Source organism: Lissotriton vulgaris, chromosome 10 (assembly GCF_964263255.1).
Source record: "Lissotriton vulgaris chromosome 10, aLisVul1.2, whole genome shotgun sequence".
In the NCBI taxonomy this organism is placed as follows: Eukaryota; Metazoa; Chordata; class Amphibia; order Caudata; family Salamandridae; genus Lissotriton; species Lissotriton vulgaris.
In genome coordinates, this window is record NC_141698.1 from 119,000,411 (window position 1) to 119,026,816 (window position 26,406).

General features: G+C 50.3%; 1 protein-coding gene across 8 annotated transcripts in view; it reads left to right on the top strand.

The window, feature by feature from the left end:
* The window catches only part of RNF216 (ring finger protein 216), a 776,933-nt gene that overhangs the window by 745,393 nt on the left and 5,134 nt on the right, over positions 1–26,406 (top strand). The window lies entirely within an intron of this gene.

Consider the following 26,406-nt stretch of genomic DNA (forward strand, 5'->3'; position numbering starts at 1 on the left):
GCGGACACGGATTTCAGAATAAAAATCGTGGTAAAAAAAACACACATCCAGTACATCAAGTGAAAATAAAAACCTCATAGCAGTTTTAACAGTAGACACAGAATATTTTTTAAAAAGGGGTTTAAGGTAAGCAATACGGAGATACAAATACAAGGGGCAAATAAGCAAAAAGTGCACAGTGCTCTGCTTAGAAGTTCCGTCACATGGACAGGGGATTGACGTATGCTTTTTTATCAGGGGGAAAGCCACCAGATTATGAACCATGCCTAATGTTAGTCTTGTAAGGACATACTGGTGAGATTGCTTAGTGACCACTTTTAGATACTTCGAAAAGCCATAGCCTGCCAAGTTATTTGAATGGTAAAATTGATGTGTTACAAACTGGCAGCTCACTTCACTGCGCATTTTGCTTTAACCCCCAGATAGACATGTTTGAGCTCCTGTTTGGGAATATTAATGGCGCTAGCTGGATCCGCAAAAACATCCAGATCAAACATGTATCTATATGATGTTAAAACATATTTAAGCCATGGGATCTGACTATATTTATCCAGACGAAGGCAATCATTAATGATTTTCCTAGTGAAACCTGTTTCATCCTTGGCCCAGATAGATCTCCAGGCCATTAAAGGTCTCAGTCCTATTAGGTCAGTCAAAGATTCCAACGGAACCTCTTGATGAACCAGCTCATTAGAAGCTGAGGTTGGGAGGCAAAGAAGCCTCTTTAAGAAGTCATTTTCCGCCACTTGCAGATCCCCATGATGACAGCGTCCCCAAACACCCGAACCATAGAGTGCCACCGGAGCACATCTATGTCGGTATACATTTAACATATCATATATACGGCGACTTCCTATTTTAGAAGCAAATTAAAAAATCCCAGAAGCACCCTTACCCATCTTAGCCTTAATATTTACTATCTCCGGTGCCAATGTGCCACTGCTACTAAAAGTAATCCCTAGGTAGCAGAATTTATCCACCACTTCAATTTTTTGGTCCTTGAACTGGAATGATCTTAACTTCTTTACCTTCCCGCAAGCCATAATAAAAGTTTTCAAGTTATTGATTTTTAATTTCCTCTCCTTTATAAAATCAAAAAAGCTGTTCATTAGTCGCTGCAGACCGACATGTGTTCTTGATAATAGAACAGTGTCATCTGCGTAGAGCAATACGGGGATTGCTTGGCCCTCAACAAGCGGTGCATCAGCGTTAACCAGTTTCAACTCGGAGTCCATAGCATTAATTAAAAGGGAGAAAAGCAGTGGGGCAAGGACACAGCCTTGCCTAATACCTGATTTGACCTTATTCTTATTGGTACATTCCCCCGCTTGGCCAAATCGAATCTGGGCCGAACAAACCTATGTTTAGCCACACTCATAAAAATGAATATCCTGGCACAGACATTAGACCATTATAGTTGTGTCCAGACTATATAGATTGCACCCCGTGATACACTGCTAATGACCTCACATATTGCATCGTTCATGGCATGTTAAACATTAATGATGACATCACTGACAACATGAGTGATAACACCATAGTCTTAAACCTCTGTGTGCGGCCATCCACCATGTATTACCATTGGCTAAGCGCAGCTGTAGGGTGGGGAATCCAGTGATAGAAATATATATTTCTTTATTGCAAAGCAGGTTCATTCGGGGCTCCCATGTAGGCCTGTGGATCAGGAAAGAATAACCCTGCCTCCTTAATCCCTTTTTCATTTTCTTTTTGCCAGCATGGTGCTTGTGCACAGTGTGTAAGGGTAAAGGTGGCTGCAATTGATTTCTATGAAAAGCAGCCAATCAGAGCACAGTGGATTTGCGAATCCGCGAGGCATGACCAGAGAAAAAACTCCCTCGTCCAATAGTGTGCCTCTAATTTTTGAACGCCATTTATGATTCCATGGAGTCATGAATTTGTGGAGGATCTGTGAATTATCATTCCAGATATCTCTACATTTTAACCTCTTCATTGCCTTAGTAAGTGCTTATTTCTCAAACTACCCAATGGATTTACACCAATTCAAACAAAGGCACTTCCCTGGGGTTAGCTTTATGTACATGCGAAGTTCGATCTAATTAGTTGATTGTGTTTTTTTTCCTGTATCAAGATGCAAAAGTATCTTGTGGAATTTAGAAAGGGAAATGCAACTTTTGGAGCCTCAGCTTTTTTTGAGCCCACACTTAACGGATCTGCATGAAACTAGCCTGGAAGAACCCTAAGTGGATGTCTTTTTAAGAAAAATGTATTAAGTTTTATGCAGAAGTGCCCAAACCCCGTGTTGGCACAGGGACATAACGCCACTGCGCATGCCATATGTCTCTACCTCTCTGTGTCATTGTTTCTCCGTTTCTCTGCCTCTCACAACCCTAGTTCTTAATTTATTTTTTTATTCCTTTGTAAGTTTCAAGTAGAATCTGATGAGCAATTTCTCACAAAATTATAGACAAATTAATTACTTAAATTTGCAGGTTTCCCAATTATGTTTTTAGTCATAAATCATATGCAGTTTTTAGGTCTCGTGGCATTTACAGCGCGAAAAGCGCGGTCTAGTCAGAGACCTATAGTTACCAGCTCCGCTTCACAGGAGACAGGAGATGGGCACGTGCAGGCTCAGGAATCGGATCGGCGTGGGCCGGGCGCAGACAGCATGCCTGAAATACACGCACGCGCACCATCTCCTGTCTCCCTTGAAAGCACACATAGACACACGCACGCACGCACGCGCACACACACACACACAGACACACAACTCCTGATTCCCCAGCTCTTCTTGCACCCCCTCCGGTGTCAGCCAGCCATGTGACATCTGTCAACAGCTACTCTCTCCCCGCATTCCTTACCATCGTTCCACCATGCTCGGTGTACTTCTCAGCCCAGGCGAACGCTGTCCGTGCTGCCTTAGGAGCGGGCCAGGCTCAAGGACATTTCAATCTCCAATTCAGACTTGGAGCCTCAGGGCAGGTAAACGCCGTGTCTTCTCCGTCGATCCTCAGCTTGCGCCGGGACAGCCGATGTGCACGCTCACGTCGTCTTGTGTGCTCTCACTGCGCTTTCAGTTTTGCGCGCTGAGGAACGTTCTCACACTTCCCATAGTCACAGATGAGACTGCGCGTGGCCTCCTTGCCAGAGGACTTGTGTCCCCCCTCTAGCCTCGCGCTCCACCCCGGAAGCTTCCCCTCCGCAGCGCTCCTCCCCCCGGTGAGTGTGGCTCTGCCGGCAGGCGCTACCCATCTGGCGGCTCGACGGCTCGTCATCGGGTGCCGGCTGACTTTCTGATGGAGGGAGGCCTTTGTCTGCTGACTCCTGCCTGCCTGAAGGGACACAAAAGAGGCCTGCCCCTCACTCGGATGGCACTCTGCCTGTGGGGAAGCAGCGCTCTGCCCACTTCAGGTGCACTTCAGTAGCCCCTGCAAAATACTAGATGCCAGCCGGGTACCGGGGCGCCAATGAGCGGCTCCCGATACTGATTCCTGCCTTACTGGGGAAGCTGTGTGCATGCGTGGGGGGCTTCATGGAAAACACATACTATGGTAAGAAGGCGTTGTGCCAAATATTCACACTTCGCGCTCCAGAGCGCATTTGGACAGTCACCCGGACCTCCACCAGTGCTGCCATTTAAACTGCTGCGGCTGCTTGCAATGCTTGTTTGTTGTGGTTTCCATGCTCTGGGACGCTGCGCCCCAGCCCGTCAGTGCTAACCTCTTCTATTGCCGTTCATTGACTCCGCAGCATCGATCCACTATCAGGGCTTTCCTTGCTGTTCTGCTCCTGACCCGCCTGTCCTGACACTTGCAGCATCGCAGTGCATGGGTGGGTGGCAGTGATCGTAGGGTGGACTGGTCATGGGCGTTTTACAGATGCCAGGCGTTCAAGACGGCATGACGAGGCAGAACATGATTTAAAAAATACCTTAAGTCGGGGTTAACTCTCTCTCTCCCGCAGCAGCCTGCAGCCCCTTGTCAGTCCACACTGCCCTGGTAACCAGGTACTAATCAGCAGGGAAAAGACGAGTTTTCAGGTTTGTGGCTGGTTCCTGCAGATTGCTAGTTTCTTCTTTGGATAGTGTAAATGGATTGTTTTTCTTAAGCCTTGCTTTTACATGTGAGAGACGGAAGAAAAAACAGACCCAAAGTCTCGGGATAGTGCCACAGGAGAAGGAAAATGAGACATTCTGTAATGTGGTAATGGCTGGTTTTATTTTGCATTGGGAAGTTTTTTCTTAACATCCGCTTAGCAGTAACGCGCTCTTAACCCCTAATATGTAAAATTTGAATGTTTCTCGTCCTCTCCCTCAAGCCCCGTGTTACTTTGCCGTTTGTCCAGTAATGTCTCCCATGTTGGTCTGATATTCCCACCACCTTCCATAATGATGCTTCCGCTCCCTGTGTCTTAAAGACATGCTTTTGCTTGTTTTCTTTTCTTTTTAGTTACAAATTCAACTCTGATTAGAAGGTAAAATGAAAAAAAGCGCCTTTAACATATTCTAGGTACGCATGCGTGGTGTGGGCATCAAATGCTTTTTTGTGTAACTTTAGTCACCCGTGGTGGATGCTGTGCAACTTGTTATTTTTTTTTTTTTTTTTTTAACATCATTTTTATTGCATCACCAATATAAAAGTACAGACAAGATATTCAGCAACATCAAAAGGTTATGGACCAGTTCAATGGACGGTATTCGATTCCGTCCGGAGGGGTTCCTTCTGCTTGTGATGCGGGCAGCTTCATCTCCGTCTTGGTCTCGTGCGTCTTACATTGTCCGACCGCTTCATTGTGCACATAACCCTGGAATGCTTTTGTGATTTACACCCTTCCCCCTCCCCAAATTTCGGTACCCCAACATCCCTCCAAACCAGCTTCCTACCCGCCCTCCCCCGTGGTCGCGCTGCGCCTGAGTAACCATGTATCTATGCCTGGTGTGTTGCAGGAGGAAGCAAACAATCGCTAAGGTGCGTTCTCCTGTACAGTGTTGGGGTCTGCATCGGCTAGGTCGCTCTCACCATCCAGCCTCTCATCGTCCACATCCCTGAGCGCCTGCACCATCACCTCCCATGCAGTCGCCCTTTCCAGTGCTTTTTCGTCATTCGACCTCCAGGCCATCTGGTATCGTAGGGTACTATCACACGCGGCCCATCTCAAACACTCCCCATACCATTTTTTGTACGTGGGCCCCACTCTGGACTTCCAATTTCGTGTGATCTCCCGTTTGGCCAAGATAAGCCCTAAATCTATAAATTTACTTGACATCGTATTTCTAGGTGTGTGTGGGAACCAGTGAAGGATGCCGACTGCTTTATTATATTGGATATCCCTGTCCGTCGCCCCGTTAAGGGCCCGCCCAACTTCCTGCCAATAGTCGCCTAAAGAGGGGCAATCCCACAGCATATGACATAGATCCGCCCCCGCTGTATTACATCTGGGGCAAGCAGCGTCGGTCGCCCCAAAGTACTGTTGGATTTTCCCGGGCGTGAGGTATGCCCTGTGGATAACATAAAAGTGGATCAATTGGAACCTGGCATTCCTCGAGCTCTTCCGCGCCCTCCTCAGCAGTTGGCCCCAGGTCGTGTCTGGTATCTCCACCTGGAGGTCCAGCTCCCACTTGGTCTTCAGGGCTGCCAAAGGTTGCAAGGCCTCCCGCTGCATCCGCGAGTACAGGCATGTGACGGCCTTAAAGGTTCCCGCCGCCATCATGGCGTACTGGCAGGCCATCGAGGTACCTGGTTCCCGCAGCCCTTCCCCCCAGTGTGCTCGCATGGCGCCTGTGACTGCCGCGTGCAGCAGGTAATCGCCCCTCGGCAGGTCAAATCTCTCTTGTAGGTCCCGAAACGGCAGCAACACCCCATCTTCGTAGAGGTCACCCAGCACGTGTACTCCCGCCTCCTCCCATCCGAGCAAGCGTGACCAGTCACCTCCATGTGGGAGGGCAGTGACCATACCCAACGGTATTTCGGGGGCGTACATAAGGCGGACACCCGCCCGCTTGCGGGCCCTGTCCCAACATAGACGGAAAGTCTGCTCCTCGATCGTCAGGTCTCCCACTCGGAGTTTCTGGTGCAGCGTGATATAAGCCAGAACGTGTCGCGGGGTGCCCTCGGCTCTCGCGTCCTCGGGGCCTCTATATACTCTCGCCACCTCCTGAGTAAAGGTCTGCAGCTGGGCAGCGAGGTAATATCCCTCGAAATCTGGCACTGCCATACCTCCCTCATCTTTGGGGCGTAACAGCGTGTCGAGCGCTATGCGTCTCCTACCCGTGCCCCACAGGAACGCTATGATCAGTGACCTCAGGCGTTTGAAAACCGAGCTCGGGATCCATACCGGCAGTGCCCTAAAATAGTACAAAAGCCGGGGCAGGGCTATCATTTTAAGCAGGGAAATCCTACCAGCCAGAGAGAGCGGCAGGGTCGCCCAGAAGTCCATAGATCCACGCAGGGCGTTAATGCAGCGAGTTACGTTGCCATCCAGCAGGTCAGACGGGGTATGGTAAACATAAACTCCTAGATAATGTAGGCAGCGCGGCTCCCACCGGAGGTCCTGAGCAGTGAGTGGGCACGGTTCTCCCGGCCTCAGGGGAAACAGACAGGATTTGGGCCAGTTGACCCTCAGGCCCGATAACCTACCGAATTGCTCCAGTAGCCTCCGCGCCCCCTGAAGTTCGGCGCCGGCATCGGCCAAAAACATCAACAAGTCATCCGCATAAAGGGAGATGAGGTGCGGCCTCCCCCTGAAAGGCAGACCTGTGTAGTGGCTGCCCTGTCTGGCTACCGCAGCGAAGGGTTCCATTGCTAACGCAAACAGTAGCGGGGACAGGGAACAACCCTGTCTGGTGCCACGCCTGATCGGGTATTGTCTCGAGATCAGCGCACCTACCCGGACCCTCGCTACCGCCTCAGTATAAAGGACCTTGGTCCACTGTATATATCCGTCCCCCAACCCGAAGCGACGCATCACCTCATATAGGTATCCCCATTCGAGACTGTCAAATGCCTTTTCAATGTCGATGGACAGGACAAATGGGGAGACGGTGTCTGGCCAGTCCACACCCATCAGTCTCGTGAGTCTGCGGATGTTGTGGGTGGTGTTGCGTGTCGGTATGAAACCGCACTGGTCACCATGAACCAGGCTCGTCATGTGCACTAACAATCTGTTGGCTAGAATTTTACTAAGGATTTTGTAGTCCGTCGTCAACATAGATAACGGACGGTACGAGGACAGCGCCGTACCCTCCCTGCCCGGCTTCAAGAGTGGGATCATAAGGGCCTCGCACATAGAGCCCGGGAGTCGGCCCTTCTCCTGCGCCTCATTGTATACCTTGCGCAGCCGCGGAGCAAGATGCTCTAGGTATTTGCCATAAAATTCGATCGGTAGACCGTCAAGGCCCGGGGTCTTGTTTCTAGCCATCTGTTTAACAGCGCAACCTATTTCTCCGAGGGAGATGGGCCGCCCTAACTCTTCTGCCTCCGAGTCCTCCACTCGCGGCAATTCTAGCCCGTCCAAGAACTCCTCAAGCTCCTCCGTCCCTCCCGTATCACCACTCAGATAAAGCCCTTCATAATAGGCTCGGAACTTGTTCAGGATCCCGGGTTGGGAGTGGCAAGGCTCCTCCCCTGGTTCCTGGATCCTCATGATCGGCCCTCCCCCCCGGATAGGGTTAGCAAGCCAAGCCAACATTGCCCCCGCCTTATCACCTTCCGCATGCGCCCTCGTCATGTATGTCTTGTGGTCGAAGCTACGCAGCCGCTCCAGCTCTACCGCCAGCCCCTCCCGCGCCCCGCTAAGCCCCTCCTGCAATTCTGGGTGATTCGGGCGCCTCTTCTCAAGATCCCTCAGCCGTGTCTCAGCCTTATCTAAGTCATCCAACAAAGTCTTCCGTGCCCCTGCCGTGTGCCCAATACAGTGTCCCCGCACCACCACCTTGAAAGCATCCCATTCAACCGCCCTCGTGGAGGCCGAACCACTGTTCTCTTCAAAATACCTCTCGATACGGTCACTCAGGGCCTCCCTGAACAACAAGTCGTCCAGGGTGTCAGGTTGCAGGCGCCATGTTGGCACGCAGTTAACAGTCACCATCCATTCCAGAGACATCAACAAGGGGTTGTGGTCCGATATCGTCCTTGCCAAATATTCCGCCCCCCCCACCGCAGGGAGCACACATTCCGAACAAAGAAATGCATCCAGCCTCACATGTAAATCGTGTAGGTGCGAGTGAAAGGAGTAATCCCTAGTGGTGGGGTGCAACGCCCTCCATGCATCCGTGAGGGCCCAGCTCTCCTGCCATTCTAATCTACGCTTGGCGATCCTATGTGCTGGGGATGCGCGTAGCGGGGGATGGGACCTATCTAGTAGCACATCCTCAACTGAGTTGAAGTCCCCTCCCAGAAGGACCGGTCCTGCTAAGTAACCCGCCAATTTGCCCGAGATGTTAGACAAGAAAGCGGGCAGGTCTACATTAGGAGCATACACATTGCAGAGCGATATCATCCTGCCTCTCAGCCTTCCCTCCACCGCCACATATCTGCCCTCTGGGTCTATCGACGACTTCGAGACTTGGAAGGGGACCCCCGCCCGTACCCAAATCAATGTCCCCCTCGCAAATGCCGAAAATGTCGTGTAAAATAACTGCCCCCTCCAGCGCCTTTGCAGAGCCGCCCCTTCCTGCTTATTTAGGTGTGTCTCCTGCAGGAACGCTATGTGAACCCCCCTACGCTTGAGGTACGCCTGGACCTTGTGTCTGCGCGCCATGGATTGCATGCCCCGCACATTCCAGGTCACACATTTCAATGCTCCGGTACTAGCCATTCCCCCCTACACAACCGGACCATACAACAAAGAACAGTGTTCGCCTAAGTCCCGCGACCACGGGCCCTCCCCCCCACCCTCTCCAAACAGGAAGCCAAACCCCTGCAACAACTATAACCCCTTGAGCAACCCCAACAGCTCGCAACTCCCACCCCCCCAGGACAGGCCCCCCCGCAACTGGAAGTACCCCCATCCAAACCAACACTCCCGACCACCCCTCAAGGAAAGGTGGTAATATTCGCAGTCCCCACTGCGATGACCTTAGGGGCCAGTAAGGCGCGGCTCAATGCTATAGAACCTCCAACAAATCAGCCCCGCGCGCTCCACCCCACAATCCCCACATTACAGATCCCCAAAACCTCAGTCAATGTCTTTCCACTGCTGTGGGTCCATCGCCCCGGTGTCCAACCAGCGAGTCCGTTCCGCCAAACCAGTTCAGCACGCCTCCAGTATCTCTCCCGAGGTCTGCGGCGTCACAATAGGGCCCCGGGCTCCGCCAAATTCTGATTGTCCTGTCTCCGAGCCCGTTCCCGGGGCCTCCGAATCCGTGCCCTTCCCAGACTGAGTCCTGGCGGCTCTAGATAAGTCCACCACCGCCTGTAGGGCCGCCTGCCTCTCTGCCTCCGTCTGCGACGTCGAGGGTTTCCCGGTCCTCTTGCGATTCTTTCTGATCCGTTGGGACTGTCTGATCGGCCTATCCACCTTGGCCTCTTCCTCCCTGACCTTAGCACCGTCCGTTCCTGCCTTATAAGTGTCCCACCAGTCCCATGCATCCGCGGAGGTCGTGAAGAATAAAGATTTTTCGTCCACCACCACTCGTAACTTGGCAGGAAACAACAGGGAGTACTTGATGCCTTCCTGGCGGAGCTCTCGTTTGAGGGACAAGAAGTTTGCCCGAAGTCGCTGAGTCTCAAACGTGTAGTCCGGGAACATGGTGACTCTGTTGTTGTCCACCTGAAAGGGCCCTGCCTCTCTCGCCCTCTGTAAAAGCCAGTCTCTGTCCCGGTAGTGGAGCAACTTGAACACCACCGGGCGCGGAGGAAGGCCCAAGGCTGGCGGACGCGCCGGAACTCTATGTGCTCGCTCCAGGGAGAAGAAGGGGGACAGACCCTCAGGTGCCACCTCTGTCCGCAGCCAGTTATCCAAGTAGCCCACCATGTCGTCGCCTTCGATTTTCTCCGGCAGGCCCACTAGGCGTACGTTGTTGCGCCTATTCCTGTTTTCTGCATCTTCGGCCCTCCTTTCCAGTACCTTCAGACGGTCCATCACGTCGGCCATCTGGGCCTTCACCGTTGCCTGGGCCGGGGCTAAGTCCTTAACCGTGGTCTCCACGGTTTTCACCCTGTCCTTAAGTTTGTCGTGGTCGGCCTTCAGGAGGCCCAAGCACGTTGCACCTGAGCTATGTCTTGCTGCAGGGCATCCTTTGTGGTGGCGATGGCCTCCAGGATACGATCTTGCATCCGCTGTAACGCCGCCTGGTCTCTCTCCGTTCCTTCCGCCGCCTCAGTGTCGGTCGCGCCATCTCCCTTCCCCTTCGGTTTCCCCATCTGGGCTGGGATGGGCGGTGGTCCTCAAAATATTCCTGGTCGCCCTCCGAGCGTCGCCGGGCACCGTCCTCCGGCCGGGTTCACAGGTCCAGAAATGTCACCAGGGGGCAGGAGGTACCGAGCGGTCGTGGCTCGGCCAGTGCCAGTTGCGCCTGAGATCCGGGGTCCTCGTCTCCGATCCCCTGTCGCACCGTTGTCGCCCCAATCAAGAGACGGTCCTCAACCACCGCCCAAGGATGCGCCCAAAGTTCTACCAGCACCTGGGGGGAGGCACGACGCGGACACCAGCACCTCTAGCGTGTCCGGGAGCGGTCTTCAGTGGGTCTCCGGGCAGATGTCTCCGTCACAGGCGATCTCATGCCACCGCCGCCATTTTGGGGTCCGCGACTTCTCGGCCGAGTTCAGCTCTCGAAGTTAAGATACTGCTGCGGGAAGGCTCGGTGTCGTCTTCCACGGGTCCCGGACCCTCCGCAGTACCGTCCAGTATCGGATAATGTCCTTTATCTCGGGGTTCGGATGGATTTTCAGGATATTTTCCGGGATCGGGCACGGAGCTCCGAGCTCACGCTGCCTATCTCCTCGGCATCCAACGTGCAACTTGTTATTGTTAGTCTTTTACAGCCGCAGTTCACATGTTAGACATTCAGAAATGGGGTGCACATTCATGGGATAGAGTTGTCACAGACGGAGCTGCACATTTAAGATGAGTGCATGTTCATGGTGAAAAACTTTCACAGATGGTGCTGCACGAGTGCACATTCATGGTGAGAGACTTACAATAATGGTGCTACATATAAGTGCACATTCATGGTGATAGACGTTTTCAGATGGAGCTGCGCATTTAAGGTGAGTGCATGTTCATGGTGATAAACTTTCACAGATGGTGTTGCACGAGATTTGAGCTATTGGCGTTGCATTATTATTTGCAACGCCAATAGCTCAAACTTTTAGTAATGCAAGATCTATTGCATTGCAAATGCTTTCCCTTTCTTGGCAGGGGAAAAATGTTTTTTGTCACTTTGGTACAGTTTGGACAAAAAAGAAAAAATACAGGGCTGCACACCAAGCACAGATTCAAATGTGAAATTTCAATGCAAAAGCTGCCTGCCCTTACCAGCTTTCACCTGGGCTGCTCAAGGCTCACAGAAGGTGGGGGCCACCTAATGGAGATGGCTTTCTTGGGATTCCTTTCCCAAATGGTTCTGTGCTAGGAAGGAGTGGAGGAGGAAAGCCTGGTCAGGTTACTCTGGGCCCAAGCCCAATCAGTTAACCTGAAACTGGTGTTCGGATGGGCACGGACATTGCTGCCCAGCTCGCACTCTCCTTGGTTGCAAACTGGCCCAATACAGACTTTTCAGTTCCTGCTCAATGCTGCAGGCGAGGCCCAATTTAAAGCCCCAAAAATTTCTATCACAAGCGTTAAAATCCTTCTCTTACCACTCCGAATTCTAGTGTTATAGCTGCCCTCAAGTACAGGAGTACAGTGGCAGGGTTAATGTAGGCACAGCTTAAAGTATTTCGTATTTCTGTTCTGGAAGTAGGGGAAGGTGGCACAACATTTTGTACAATTACCTGTGTAATTTACATCTTACTGGTAGTCCAGTAACCAGGCCGCCACTCGTCTTCAAACAAGTGTTCTGTTCATGTCAATAGTATCCAAGCTGTATAATAGTAGGTATTTGGGTAATTGAATTGAAATTGGGTCCCAGTATTTCCCATGTGTTTGGCCTACACCATCAAAGAATATTTTATGGAAACAAATACCTGCTTGTTTTTTAAGTTGTCTGTGTTTAGCAGATTCAAAGACACTACTAGTGTAGTGCAGCATGTGACTTATGCCACAAAATTGCTGACCACATGGAAAACCTTGTCCCACGTGTGGGGAAAGGAACACAGCAATATAATTCCACCATGAATTTCTGTGTCCACCGCGAACACTCCCCGGAGATCCAGCACAATGTGTTCTACGGCGCCACAAGGACCTGACAGCTTTTGGTTGCTTGGCACTTGCAGGCATTGGAAAAAAGCATCTACGGTCAAATAAGACATGTGTAGCAGGACTGTGCATTAGGGGGCCTATGTCAAAAATATCTAGTTTCTTTAAGATCAGATGTAAGTTCAGGACAGAATACTATTCTTAGTGAGCCAACCCAAGAGTTCTGGTACCTATTGTATGTAAATTTGCTTGATAAGATTAAGAGGTACTTTTTTGTGAAGGCATTGGTAGGCTAAACAGGTGTGTTTGAATATAACCATCTGAGAAACTATCTGGCCGAAGAAGGTGTTATTGTTCACAAGGGGGACATTGATGCCCATGGAATGACATACACAAATTCTAACACAGGCAGTCCCCGACTTTTCTGTACAAACCCATCAACCCAGCTCCGATTTCCTCCAGCCCTTTAATGCTTGTTTTTTTTTACCTGTCGCCTGCCCAAGATCAGGAAGCAGGCACACCGAACCGGCACCTCCTCACCACTTCTTGTCAGCCAATAGCAACCCCCATGGCCAGCATACACAGAAAACTACACTGTTATGGCACAGCACCACCAACTGCCTGCCTTCCTGCCCCTACACTATTACCCCACGGTGCAGCCACAGGACAGTGGCTACATTGTCCGTGTCTGCCCCGCAACACGTTGTTCCTGCCATGGAGGTTTCCCACAGCCGGGTGCAGTTAATAAGTACAGGGACCCAAACAAATGTGACATCGCAGAATAAGAACGGACGTGGTACAGGTAGGCTTTTTAAAATTTATTTATTAGTTTTCACTTTTATATAGCGCAAACTTTACCCGCAGGTATCAGAGCGCTTTAAATCAGCATGCTTATAACGAGCAAGACTAGCACTCTAAATTACTGCCAACTTTGCTTAGCATAAGCAACAACTAACCAATCTGAAAGAAACAGGTTAGTATTAGATTCCTTACCTTAGAATATCCCCAGGCGTCAGACTGGATCCGGAATTTTTTGGCGTAGCAATACCCCTGCGCGTCGTTAGGCGTCGTCTCTGGCTCCGCGTCCGTCGTCTGCGCCGGAAAGACGTTGTCGGAGTACTTAGACGCTGCCCATGCGCGCTGACATCGGTTCTTCTTTTTTCCGCGCCAGCTAGCACAGATCCGGAGAAGCTCTACCCCCTGGTCACTTTTTGACTAAAACTTTTTTGATCATTTTTTATCCTCTTTCGACTCTTCAGGTGCCGGTAGGGATGCCCGGGTTCAAACCCTGCTCGAAGTGTAGTCGACTGATGTCGAATACCGACCCCCATCGCCGGTGTCTGCAGTGTCTAGGCCTCGACCACGACGACCGATCCTGTTCCGACTGTCCAACCTTGACGTCTAAGGCTAGGCGGGAGCAGTCCCGCAAGCGTCTCGAGCTCCGGCAGTCGGCCCCGCGCCGTTCGAGGTCCCGGTCCCACGCAGCTCCGGAAGTCGGCATCGGTCTTCTGGTTCCTCCTCAGGTAAGAGGCATGAGCGGTCGGAGCGGCGTCATCGCTCCTCCGACCGCCCCGACGCTCGCCCAACGCGGCTGGGGTTTTGAGTGACACCACCCACGCGGCTCCGCCGAAGTCGCAAGCGCCGCATCCTGCCCCATACCTACGGGTCCCTGAGCACGATGCGAAGCGGGAGGAGATCGAGCGGTACCTCATGGCCAAGAGGTCGCTCTCTTCTCCGCCGGGCCCCATGGCGCCTTCGGGCCCGTGGGCCCGGCTCCGGGGCCTAGCGGGTCGTGTTCTCCGGCACTGACGCCGCCGCCGGCTTCGGACCCGGCGCCGCAGGCACCGACCGGAATCGGATTGACGCCAGTCGACCTTACGACCCCGCCGGCGCCGTCCCCGAGGGTCTCACCACCGGCGCCGACTTCGGTAGACGCCGGCCCCAGTCCTTCTGTCGCTCCTGTTCAGCCGTCGACACGGCCCCGTTGGGAGCCGTATGAGACGGCGGTAGGTACATTCCCATTTAATGAACAGGTTCCCGATTGTTGATCCTGGCTACCAGGAATTGGGTGACGACGGGGACTGGGAGGGGTCTGAGGACCCTCTGACACTGGAGTGTCAGGACCAAGCGGACTGGACAGTGGAGCTTGGATAAGCCAGTGGCCTGGACCTCTCTCCAGACACTGGTTTTGTCTCCCCTCCTACCGTGGCTACGGAGGAGGGGGCAGCGTACAGTGTAGTGTTGATGCGGGCGGCTAAGCCCTTAAACCTTACGCTCCCCTCAGCGGCCGTGAGGACTAATCTCCTCACCGAGGAGACCGCAGGCAAGCTCGGTCGAGCCTCTGCTGCTGTTCAATGAGGCCTTATGTGACGTTCTGCTGGGCACTTGGTCCAAGCCCGCCTCAGGACAGCCTGTGGACAGGAAGGTGGCCAGACGCTACTGCCCGGCTCCGGGTGACCCTTGCTTCCTGTCGACCCACCCCACCCAGAGAGCCTGGTTATCCAGGCCTCTAACTCCCAGACCGCATTCCCGTCGGCTCCTCCCGACAGGGAATCCAAGAGGTTTGAGCAGTTTGGTAAGAAAGTGTTCTCGTCCCTGAGTTTGGGACTGCGGTCAGTCAATACCGTATGCCTCTTGAGCCGCTACACCCACACCCTATGAGACACGGTTGCGGACGTGCTGCCACAATTCCCTGAGGAGGTCCGGGCTAAACTCGCCCAAGCCCTAGTGGAGGGCCGAGATGTGGCACGGTACTTTATCCGGTGCGGACTGGATACCAACGATACACTGGGCAGAGCGATGGATACGACAGTGGCGGTTCGACGCCACGCCTGGTTGAGGTGCGCCAATTTTTCGGCTAAAGTCCAGGCTACTATTCTGGACATGCCGTTCGATGGCCGTCGCCTGTTTAACGACCAGGCAGACCACGCGCTTGCAGTCGGGTGCCTTTCGCTCCTTTCGTGGTTAAGGAAGGGGCACCCCCACACGTGTCGCCAGCCACACACCGCCTCAACAGAATCTTCAGCGCGGGGGCGGTCGGGGACAACGGCGAGGCCAGTCCGCACCTGCTCCCGCATCTGCCTCAAAACATTACTAGTCCAAGTTTTCAGGCCCATGTGACGCCCGTCGGGGGCAGGGTTCGCCATCACCTCCCCCACTGGCGCACCGTCACATCGGACAGGTGGGTGCTGCAAATCGTCCGGAGGGGCTACTCCCTCCCCTTCGAGACGACCCCTACAGCCATGCCACCGCAGTACCACCGCGTGTTTATGTTTATGTTTATGTTTATGTTTATTAAAGCTTTTGTAGCGCGCTCTGTTACCACGGGGTATCCTGGCGCGGTGAGTGAATTTTGAGAGCAGAAGAACTGAAAACATAGTCTGGAGGGACAACTAGTAAGGGGCATTGAACAAATGGGTCTTGAGATCTTTTTTAAACAGAGCAATGGTTGGCGAAGCTCTGAGAGAAAAAGGGAGAGCATTCCAGGCAGAGGCAGCTTTGACTGAAATGGATTGGCCTCCTATGCGTGCATATTTGAATTTGGGGGTGATTAAAAAACAAAGGTTGGCCGATCGAAGGGCACGGTTTGGAGTGTAAAATGAAAACCTTTTCTGCAGGTATGTTGGTCCCTGGCCGTGGACTGCTCTGAATGCCAACACAAGAGCTTTGAATAAAATTCGATGAGGAACTGGTAACCAGTGCAGGCTGCGTAAGTGGCTACGCACGCTAGATCTCCTTGGGAGGGAGAAAAGCAAGCGTACTGCGGCGTTTTGAATCACCTGCAGGCGGTGAACCATGTACGCAGGTAGACCACTAAATAAGGCGTTGGCGTAGTCGAGCCGGGATAAAATCAGAGCTCGCAGGACAGACTCCTTGGCTGCCCTAGGCAGAAGAGGAAAGAATTTCCTCAAGGCACGCAGGGTGCCAAAGCAGATGCCGGTCAGTTTTTTTATATGATCAGCAAACTTAAGATCTTGACCGAACCAGACCCCCAAGTTCTTAGCTGGGCCACCAGTCGCGCTGGGACAGGGCAGGTCCGTGGGCCAGATCTGGTCCTTAAAGTTGTCAGGGAAGGAGCCAAAGAATAGAATCTCAGACTTGTCTTCATTGCACTTAAGTTGGACTTGTGCAAGCCACCTGAAGACTTCCGACAGACAGTATTGGACTGCTGATGAGTCGGACACACCCTTAGGCCATGTGAATAGCAGCTGAGTATCATCAGCATATGCTATTATCTTGGCTCCCAGATGTTCAGCCAGATAGAGTAGCGGGGTCATATAGACGTTAAACAATAACGGGCTTAACGTAGAACCCTGCGGGACACCAGTTGACAATTTTTTAGGGGCCGAAGAGTAGGGGGGCATCCAGACCTGTTGACCTGTTGAGTTCTGTCACTCAAGAATGATGACAGCCAGTCAAGGGCGTGTCGGGGGACCACTTGCGACTTCTACAGGAGGAAGTTATGGCCCTCTTGGCCAAGGGGGCAATAGAGCACGTTACTGGGCCAGAAGTAGGGTGTGGTTGTTACTCCCACTACTTTCTGGTTCCCAAGAAGGGCAAAGGGGGGCTACGCCCTATCTTGGACCTACGGAACGTCAACGGCTTCCTCCGGAAGGAGAAGTTCAAGATGTTGACTTTGGCTCAGGTCTTGGCTGCCCTAGACCCGCAAGACTGGATGGTGGCGTTGGACTTGCATGACGCTTACTTTCACATCCCCGTCCTGCCGGCCCACCGGCGCTACCTGCGGTTCACGGTAGGCCATGAGCACTTTCTGTTTACCGTGCTCCCCTTCGGCCTTACCAGCACCCCACGGGTGTTCACGAAGGTGATGGCGGTGGTCACAGCTCATCTGCGCAGATTAGGGGGTTCAGTCTTCCCCTACCTCGACGATATGTATATATGTATATATTTGTATGTGTATGTATATATGTGTATGTGTATATGTATATATGTGTGTGCATGTATGTTTGTGTATGTGTATATGTGTATATATATGTATATGTATATGTATGTGTATGTATATATGTGTATATGTATATGCATATATGTGTATATATGTATGTATATGTTTGTATGTGTATGTATATTTGTTTGTATATGTATATGTGTGTATGTGTATGTGTATATATATATATATATATATATATGTATATATATATATTACCTACTGGCGGTCGCCAGTAGGTAGTTATAGTTAGGATTTTTTTCAATGTTAAATCTGAAAATTCTATTTGGAATAACTTTGGCGCCGGTTGACGAATCTGCCTGAAAATTTCCTCAAAATGGCCTCGCGGCGTTCCGGTCCTTCCCTGAAAGTTTGGGGGGGATTCGTCAAGCGGGGGCCGAGATAAAAGGGGGGTCCCAAAACGCGTTTTCCCCATGTTAATTTCCATAGGGCGGTCGATTTCACTTTTAGCCCGAACGGCTGAATGGATTTCCACCAAACTTGGCAAAATTGTAGGGACTGGTAGCCCGATGTGCCTTTGCTATGTCTCAAGAAATGTGCTCCAGTGGATTTTGAGTAATTAAGGTTCAAAAAAATATATATATCTATAGTCGCGCTCCGGTACGCGCACCGGTACGCGCACCGGGCGCTCACCGCGACTTGCGCGCAGAAAGCTGATTGGCTCTGGGATGTCTGTAAACATTCTAAACAGTCCGGAGCGGCCGCCATCTTGTGTCTCGGTAGGATCGAGACACGAGAGGTGGCCAAAACAAAGAGGGAAATGACCATAAGGGGGCAGAGTAGACCCCCCTTGACCCCCTAGGTTTGATGTGGGGGCCATAAAAGGGCCCCGCGGAGCAAAAAAAAAATAAAAAAAAAATTTGATTTTCGCGGGGTGAGCGCCCGGTACGCGCACCGGTACGCGCACCGGTAAGCGTACCGGGGAGTGTACCATGGGGAAAAAGAATGACAGTTTTAAAAGTAGCTGTTTAAAAAAAAAAATGTTTTGTTGTTTTTTTTTATACATACACATACATATATATATAAATGCATATGCATATATATATATGCATATATGTGTATATGTGTGCGTGTAGAGAGAGGTAGAGAGGTAGAGGTGTAGAGGTAGAGAGGTAGCGGTAGAGAGGTAGAGATTAGTAGAGAGAGAAGAAGAGAGAGGTAGAGAGGTAGAGAGTAGAGAGTGAGTAATAGAGAGTAGAGAGTGAGTAGTAGAGAGCAGTAGAGAGCAGTAGAGAGAGTAGCAGAGAGTGAGTAGTAGAGTGAATAGTAGAGTGAGTAGTAGAGAGTAGTAGAGAGTGAGTAGTAGAGAGTGAGTAGAGAGTAAGTAGTAGAGTGAGTAGTAGAGAGCAGTAGAAAGTGAGTAGTAGAGAGTAGTAAAGAGTGAGTAGTAGAGAGTGAGTAGTAGAGAGTAGTAGAGAATGAGTAGCAGAGAGAATAGTAGTGAGTAGTAGAGAGTGAGTAGTAGAGTGAGTAGTAGAGACTAGTAGAGAGAGAGTAGTAGAGAGTGAGTAGTAGACAGTAGTAGAGAGTGAGAAGTAGAGAGTGAGTAGTAGAGAGTAGTAGTGAGTAGTAAAGAGTGAGTAGTAAAGAGTGAGTAGTAAAGAGTGAGTAGTAGAGAGAGTAGTAGAGAGTGAGTAGTAGAGAGTAGTAGATAGTGAGTAGTAGGGAGTAGTGAGTAGCGAGTAGTAGGGAGTGAGTAGTAGAGAGAGAGTAGTAGAGTAGTAGAGAATGAGTAGTAGACAGTGAGTATTTGAGAGTAGTGGAGTAGGAGAGAGTAAGTAGTAGAGAGTAGTGGAGAATATTCCAAAGTTTGGCACAGCACCACTTTCACAATGAGTCCAATCAAATCATATCACTTAGAGTCCTTATTGAAGCGCTGAATCTTGGTGTATATTCAAATGCTTTTATTTTCCTTAAGTTTATGTACCACAGCCAGCCGAAAGGTTTCGTTCTGTACAACAGAACTTCAGGGCGTTCTTATTTCCTTCAAGTTATGTCGGTATCCAGTTGTCATATAACTAGATATTTCTTCCAAATGTTAGACGAGACATAAGTATATTCTTATTCAAAGTGACTAGGTATCAATTTTACCCACACAATTCGGGCAGACTTGAGTAATTTATAGCATCCTCAAAGTCAGTCTTTCAAAAATTCCAAAGTATAGGACATGATAATCCAAATCCAAATGTTTCTCAAGAAAAGTAATTTACAATCGTTCGGAATATCGGTGTTTGGGCAGATATGATCCAGGGACCCCCAGTTTGCAAGGGGAATTAGTCCCCCCTCTACAAACGCGCCAGTGGCCTGCATTGCAGAGAGGTGTAACAAGGGTGTGGCCTCATTACACTTCTCTGCAATGCAGCTCCCTCGCGCATACTGGAGGCTCCTGGTGGACCAGTTGACCCCAGGGACCCCCAGTATGCAAGGGGAATTAGTTCCCCCTCTGCAAACGCGGCAGTGGGCTGCGTTGCAGAGAGGTGTAACAAGGGGCATAGTCTCATTACACCTCTGCAATGCAGCCCCTGGCGCATACTGGAGGTTCCAGGTGGGCTAATTGGCCCCCAGGGGCCCCCAGTATGCAAGGGGAATTAGTTCCCCCTCTTCAAACATGCACGGGGGCTGCGTTGCAGAGAGGTGTAAAAAGGGTTGTGGCTTCATTACACCTCTCTGCAATGCAGTCCCCTGGCGCATACTGGAGATTCCTGGTGGGCTTTCAGGTCTTATATAGTTAGGAATTAGCATTAAAAAAACCTTTGAAATTCACTGAAAAAACCATAGGTTTCACACCAGTTATAGTTAGGAATTAGCATTTAAAAAACCTTTGAAATTCACTGAAAAAACCATAGGTTTCACACCAGTTATAGTTAGGAATTAGCATTTAAAAAACCTATTAAATTCACTGACAAAACCATAGATTTCACACCATTTATAGTTAGCTGGAAATTTTACTGACATAAAACCATTGAAATTCCCACGTTATAGTTAGTTGGACTCACTATAACTTGCGCGCCTGTAATGCACTGCTGATGACGTCACATATTACATCACTCATGACATGGTCAGTGACATCACTCATGACATCACTGATGACACCATCCTTGTGACAGAGTGACAGACCTAATTTCAGTGTAATGTAACGCTTGAAACACATATTCAAAAATAGAAACAAACATTTTCAAAAAAATGGAGATACCCAAACCAGTAACAACAACCAATTCAGTAATTCCACCATCTATATACACATCCACTCATTCACCAACAGTTCTATATAGTCACTCATATATATACTCACTCATCATATGTAGTGATACACCTATACATCCTGTTACACATCAGCAGTCATCCAAAAGTTACTCACACACATACTCACACATGCAAATAAACTATTGAACATCCATTTATTTGCATATACATTTATACACACACTACCACCTTACTTCTAAGGAAACTTACCCATACTTACTCTCTTAAACAATGAAACACATACTTATTTAAACAGGAACTCCTACAATCTCTCACTATATATACTATACTCACTTATATACATCAATACTCACATATACTAGATTAAAACATATGTCGTTACTAATGAAGACACTAGTGAGACAGTCATTCACTAACACACACATATACACACTCATCCACCCATACAGTCCTGCACATATGCTGTCTTCAAAACACATAAAAACAGTGAGTCAGTCACCAACCCCTGCAGCCACTTATACACAAAGAGAAACACTGATACAAACATTTAAATATTTAAACAATACTCGCTAATATATGTATTCACTAAGATACACGTAATAAGCCAGTTACCCAACCAATTTTTTTTAAAAAAAACATCCATTTACACACTTATTTAAACATTTATTCTTCCATCGACCTTTACAAATACATATATAAAACAAATTTATTTTTCAGAAAGACACACATTCACTGGATGGTGTCATCAGTGATGTCATGAGTGATGTCACTGACCATGTCATGAGTGATGTAATATGTGACGTCATCAGCAGTGCATTACAGGCGCGCAAGTTATAGTGAGTCCAACTAACTATAACGTGGGAATTTCAATGGTTTTATGTCAGTAAAATTTCCAGCTAACTATAAATGGTGTGAAATCTATGGTTTTGTCAGTGAATTTAATAGGTTTTTTAAATGCTAATTCCTAACTATAACTGGTGTGAAACCTATGGTTTTTTCAGTGAATTTCAAAGGTTTTTTAAATGCTAATTCCTAACTATAACTGGTGTGAAACCTATGGTTTTTTCAGTGAATATATATATATATATATATGTATATATATATATGTATATAAATATGTATATATATATATATATATGTATGTCAAGTCAAGTCAGAGAATTTATATAGCGCACTACATACCCAGAGGGTCTCAAGGCGCTTAAGGAGGGGTGGGGAATTACTTGTCAAATATCCACGTTTTAAGTTGCTTTCTGAATGCAAGGTGGTTCTGGGTAAGGCGAAGGTACGTGGGAAGTGAGTTCCAGGTTTTAGCTGCCAGGTAGGAGAAGGATCTACCTCCCATGGTGGTTTTGTTGATGCGAGGTACAGTGGCAAGGGCTTGGTTGGAAGATCGAAGCAGGCGGGAGGGGGTGTAGAAGGACAGTCGTGTGTTGAGGCATTCTGGTCCGATTTCGTAGAGTGCTTTGTGTGCGTGGGTTAGGAGCCGGAAAGTGATCCTCTTATTGACGGGAAGCCAGTGGAGGTTTTTCAGGTGATCAGAGATATGTTCTTTACGCGGGATGTCTAATATGAGCCTGGCTGAGGCGTTTTGGATTCGTTGGAGTTTTTTCTGGAGTTTAGCGGTAGTCCCGGCGTAGAGGGTGTTTCCATAGTCCAGTCGGCTCGTGACCAGAGCGTGGGTGACCGTTTTCCTAGTTTCGGTGGGGATCCAACAAAATGTTTTTTTAAGCATGCGAAGAATGTTGAAGCAGGATGAGGAGACGGCGTTGACTTGACTGTTCATTGAAAGTGAGGAATCCAGGATGACGCCCAGGTTCCGTGCGTGGTCTGTCGGGATGGGTGCTTTTCCAAGGGCTTCTGGCCACCAAGAGTCGTCCCATGCGGAGGGGGAGGTACCTAAGATGAGGACTTCTGTTTTATCTGAGTTCAGTTTCAGACGGCTGTGTTTCATCCATTCGGCTACTTCTTTCATTCCTTCGTGTAGGTTAGTTTTGGCGGTGCTAGGGTCATTGGTGAGTGATAGAATCAGTTGAGTGTCATCCGCGTAGGAGATGATGTTGAGGTTGTGTTGGCGGGCGATGGCCGCGAGGGGGCTCATGTATACGTTGAAAAGGGTGGGGCTTGTGGTACGCCGCAGATTACTTCAGTGGCCTCTGACTTGAATGGTGGAAGGCGGACTCTCTGGGTTCTTCCGGTGAGGAACGAGGTGATCCAATCTAGTGCTTTTCCTTGGATTCCGATGTTTCTGAGGCGCTGTAGAAGGGTGCTATGGCAGACTGTGTCGAAGGCTGCGGAGAGGTCGAGGAGGATGAGGGCGACTGTGTCTCCATTGTCCAGTAGAGTTCGAATGACGTCTGTTGCTGCGATGAGGGCGGTCTCAGTGCTGTGTTTTGCTCGGAAGCCGGACTGTGAGGAGTCGAGGGATTTGTTGGCTTCGAGGAAGGCGGCGAGCTGGTTGTTGACAGCTTTCTCGATGACTTTGGCCGGGAATGGAAGAAGCGAGATGGGGCGGTAATTTTTGAGTTCGGTGGGGTCCGCTGTGGGTTTTTTCAGAAGGGCGCTGAGTTCAGCGTGTTTCCAGCTTTCCGGGAAGGTGGCGGATTTGAAGGAGCAGTTGATGACGTCTCGGAGGTGCGGTGCTATGATGGAGTCTGCTTTGTTGAAGATGTGGTGAGGGCATGGGTCTGTGGGGGATCCTGAGTGGATGGAGTTCATCAGGCGGATGGTGTCCTCAGTGGAGATTGGGTTCCAGTCATTAAGGATGTTCGAGGGGGGAGAAGGTCCAGCAGATGGTTGGGTGGGTTGGTCTCCGGGTTGGTTGTCGAAGCTGTTGTGGATGTCTGCAATTTTGTTGTGGAAGAATGAGGCTAGGGAGTCGCAGAGGGCTTGAGAGGGGGTGATGTCGTTAGAGTTGGCCGAGGGATTGGTAAATTCCTTGACGATGTTGAAAAGTTCCTTGCTGTTGTGGGCGTTGTTATCTAGTCGGTCCTTGAAGGCGGTTTTCTTGGCCTTTCGGATCAGTTGGTGGTGTATGCGGGTGGCGTTTTTGAAGGCGTCCTTGGTGCTGGTGGTTGGGTCTTTTTTCCAGGCCTTCTCAAGGGAGCGGCAGAGTTTCTTGGATTTCTTAATATCCTCGTTGAACCATGAGACCTTCTTGCTGCCAAGTTTGCTTTGTCGTTTTTTCAGTGGTGCTAGGATGTCGGCGCTGTTGGATAACCATAGGGTGAGGTTGGTGGCGGCTTGGTCAGGGTTTGAGGAGTGGGCTGGGGGGTTTAGAAGAAGCGATGAGGAGATCTGGTCGATGGTGATTTTGTTCCAGTTTCTTTGCAGAGTTGGTTGGGGGTGGTTGTTGGGTTTGGGCTTGTTGTAGGTAAAGTGAACGCAGCTGTGGTCAGTCCAGAGGAGAGCCGTAGTGTGGTTGAAGGAGGCATGATTGCTGGAGGTGAAGATAGGGTCGAGAGTGTGACCTGCGATGTGGGTGGGGGAAGTGACCAGTTGTTTAAGTCCGAGGTTGGCGAGGTTGTCCAGAAGGGTGGTGGAGTTGCGGTCGTTGTTCTTTTCAAGGTGAAAGTTGAGGTCTCCCAGAAGGATGTAATCTTTGGAGGGGAGCGCGTGTGGAGTGATGAAGTCCGTGATGTCCTCACTAAATTGTGCGCGGGGTCCTGGTGGCCTGTAAAGGAGGGTGCCTCGAAGTGTGGTCTTGGGGTCAATGTGGATCTGGAAGTGAAGGTGTTCAGAGTTGGCGAGATTGACGTCAGAGCTGGTTGAGATGTGGATGGATTTCTTATGGACGATAGCGATTCCTCCTCCTGTGTGGCCGGTACGGTCCTTGCGTATGATCTTATAATCTTCTGGGATGGCAATGGTGATGTCTGGGGCGGAGGAGGCGTTCATCCATGTTTCTGTAAGGAAGGCGACGTCCGGAGAGATGGTGTCTAGTAGATTCCATAGGTCAATGGCATGCCTGTGGACCGATCGGGTGTTGAGCAAGATGCATTGTAGGTGGTTGGGGTCGGGAATCTGAGATGTGATCGTAGCGGAGTTGTTGACGGTGCCGAAGAATTTGCAGGAGTAGCATGAGAAAGGTCCATGGGTGTGTCCAGGAGCGGCTTGGACGCAGTTGGGGGAGCGGCCGGGGTTAAGGGCTAGGAGGGTGGTGGCATCGTAGGTAATGCGGGAGGGCTGGGCAAAGCGAGGGCCAGGGGGTCTGGCGCAGGGCGCGGTCCAGGCGCGGACGGGCGTAGACGGGCTTACCTTTGGCGCACCTTCGGCGTGTACGTAGCGCGTGGACGCTGCACGTTGGACCATCTGACATATATGGACAGTGGAGGGGGCGGAGCGTGGGAGGGTCAGCAGGGAGGCGGGGTCAGAGAGGCGGGTCAGGGGAGAGCAAAACACAAAATGGAGGAATGAAAGTGAAAACAAACAGCGAAGGCACAGTGCAATGCTCGCCAGCAAGCTTTCAAAGGCACCTAAAACCTGCACAAAGTGTACACCTAAAGCGCTATCCAGAAAGCAACCAACCTTGGAAGCGTTACACAAACACAGAAGTCTAGGCGATGAATACACGGCGCTAATTAAATGAGCACAATTGGATTTCCTAGGTGCTACACGATAATGATCTTCAAAGCGCAACAGTATCCAAGGCGCTGCAATGTAAATGTAAATGAGCGAGAGCTTCAAAGCGCGACTATGCACAGAGCGCGAGGCAGATAATACTTAAAAGTTTTCAAAGCGCTTCAAGAGTGAGAGCTTCACAGCGCGATTAAGCTGCCTGAGGCTACGATACCAGGTGCAGTCGGGAGGTCGAGGATGAAAGAGGTTTCAGCTGCGGGCAGTATGGGCTGCAGAAAGATCGAGCAGGGAGCGTGGGGGAGCAACCGTTCCGGACGGAATCACCACAACACCTCCATTTGGGGAGCCCATGACCCTGCAGGGCGGCCTCTAAAACCAGCCACGGAGATTCCCGGCAAGTTCCAAAACATGAAGCACCAAACAAGAGGCCCATTTCAGCTTTCAGAGCATTTAATCGAGCGTGAAGCACAGCAGTCCTGTAGTCCCAACTAGTTTCGGCGCAATTAGCCTTGATCACGGACAGGAGATAAGTCATAGGGCCTGTGCCTACATTTTTATAGCGTTTTACGGTCACCTGACTGATTGGGGCATCCAACTCCCAGAATGCATTGTGCAGCTCCGCGTCCGTCGTGGGCGCCGTGATGACATCGTCGGAATACTTAGACGCCGCCTCCGCGTGCTGACGTCAGTTCTTTTTTCTGCGCCAGCAAGTGCAGATCTGGATAAAGCAGTTCTTATAGTCACTTTTTGACTAACTTTTTGGATCATTTTGATCATCTTTTCGAAGTCGAACGACTCCGATCGGTGCCATAGGCATGCCTGGATCTAAGCAATGCGAGGATTGCGACCGCACAATGTCGGTCACGGATCCTCACCGTCGGTGTCTACTCTGTCTCGGTGTCTACCACGACGACAAGACCTGCCCCGACTGCCGGGCCCTGTCTTCGAAAGCCAGGCGGGAGTGGTCCAGCAGGCGACTCAAACTCCGGCAGTCGGCCCTGCGCCGCGAGAAGTCCCGGTCCCATGGGAGGTCGAGGGACAGGTTGCGGGGTCGGAGCCACCACAGCTCCGAGAGTCGGCACCACTCCTCCGGGTCGAAGTCATCGTCAGGTAAGAAACACAAGAAGTCGAAGAGGCGTCATCGCTCTTCTGACTCCCCACGACGCTTGCCTTTCCCCTCTATTCCCAAACACATGACAAATATTTAGTGTATGGTACGCATTCAATTCTGGTGTAAGGTACAGCATAAATCGGGGTTATGGGAAGCTACTAGGCTTATGTCACTGCTCCAGGTTTTGCATTTTCAGCACCCCTTGATCCCTCCCATTCAATCCTCAGTGCAGCAATTGACAAAATGGAACATTGCATGATTTAACTTT